This window comes from Puntigrus tetrazona, unplaced genomic scaffold (assembly GCF_018831695.1).
Source record: "Puntigrus tetrazona isolate hp1 unplaced genomic scaffold, ASM1883169v1 S000000003, whole genome shotgun sequence".
Classification (NCBI taxonomy): Eukaryota; Metazoa; Chordata; class Actinopteri; order Cypriniformes; family Cyprinidae; genus Puntigrus; species Puntigrus tetrazona.
This window is the reverse complement of record NW_025047683.1, coordinates 2229082-2231046: the sequence shown is the minus strand read 5'-3', so window position 1 is coordinate 2231046 and position 1965 is coordinate 2229082.

Here is a 1965-nt window from a genome sequence, read left to right as displayed (position 1 = left end):
TTACTGTGTCGGGTTAGTCTGTGGCGCAGGCCTTATAGAAAAACATTTTTCCAGGGCCTTTATTAAATAAAATCACGCCCAATAAAGAGTTACTGTGTCGGGTTAGTCTGTGAGGTAGGCCTTAAAGAAAACTGTCATCAGGGCCTTAATTAAATAAAATCATGCCCATAAGAGTGTTATTATAGCAGAGGTTAGTCAGTGGCGCAGGCCTTATAGAAAACATTCATCGAGGGCCTTTATTAAATAAAATCATGCCCAATAAAGAGTTACTGTGTCGGGGTCAGTCTGTGGCGCAGGCCTTATAGAAAACATTTTCCAGGGCCTTTATTAAATAAAATCACGCCCAATAAAGAGTTACTGTGTCGGGTTAGTCTGTGGCGCAGGCCTTATAGAAAAACATTCATCGAGGGCCTTTATTAAATAAAATCACGCCCAATAAAGCGTTACTGTGTCGGGTTAGTCTGTGGCGCAGGCCTTATAGAAAAACATTTTCCAGGGCCTTTATTAAATAAAATCACGCCCAATAAAGTTACTGTGTCGGGTTAGTCTGTGAGGTAGGCCTTAAAAAAACTGTCATCAGGGCCTTAATTAAATAAAATCATGCCCATAAGAGTGTTATTATAGCAGGGGTTAGTCAGTGGCGCAGGCCTTATAGAAAACATTCATCGAGGCCTTTATTAAATAAAATCATGCCCAATAAAGAGTTACTGTGTCGGGGTCAGTCTGTGGCGCAGGCCTTATAGAAAACATTTTTCAGGGCCTTTATTAAATAAAATCACGCCCAATAAAGAGTTACTGTGTCGGGTTAGTCTGTGAGGCAGGCCTTATACAAAACATTCATCGAGGGCCTTTATTAAATAAAATCATGCCCAATGAAGAGTTACTGTGTCGGGGTTAGTCTGTGGCGCAGGCCTTATAGAAAACATTCATCAGGGCCTTTATTAAATACAATCATGCCCAATAAAGCGTTAATGTGTCGGGTTAGTCTGTGGCGCAGGCCTTAAAAAAACTGTCATCAGGGCCTTTATTAAATAAAATCATGCCCAATGAAGCGTTACTGTGTCGGGTTAGTCTGTGGCGCAGGCCTTATAGAAACCATTTTTCCAGGGCCTTTATTAAATAAAATCATGCCCAATAAAGCGTTACTGTGTCGGGTTAGTCTGTGGCGCAGGCCTTATAGAAAACATTTTCCAGGGCCTTTATTAAGTAAAATCATGCCCAACAAAGAGTTACTGTGTCGGGTTAGTCTGTGGCGCAGGCCTTATAGAAAACATTGTTCCAGGGCCTTTATTAAATAAAATCATGCCCAATGAAGCGTTACTGTGTCGGGTTAGTCTGTGGCGCAGGCCTTATAGAAAACATTTTTTCCAGGGCCTTTATTAAATAAAATCATGCCCAATAAAGCGTTACTGTGTCGGGTTAGTCTGTGGCGCAGGCCTTATAGAAAACATTTTCCAGGGCCTTTATTAAGTAAAATCATGCCCAACAAAGAGTTACTGTGTCGGGTTAGTCTGTGGCGCAGGCCTTATAGAAAACATTGTTCCAGGGCCTTTATTAAATAAAATCATGCCCAATGAAGCGTTACTGTGTCGGGTTAGTCTGTGGCGCAGGCCTTATAGAAAACATTCAATCAGGGCCTTTATTAAATAAAAACATGCCCAAATAAGTGCTATTGTGATGGGGTTAGTCTGTGACCCCAGGCCCTTGTGTAAAACTGTCACCCAGGGCCTTTATAGAGTAAAATCATGCCCAATAAGGTTAGGGTTAGGGTTAGGGTTAGGGTTAGGGTTAGGGTTAGGGTTAGGGCTAGGGTTAGGGTTAGGGTTAGGGTTTGGGTTAGGGTTAGGGTTAGGGCTAGGGTTAGGGTTAGGGTTAGGGTTAGGGCTAGGGTTAGGGTTAGGGTTAGGGTTAGGGTTAGGGTTAGGGTTAGGGTTAGGGTTAGGGTTAGGGTTAGGGTTAGGGTTA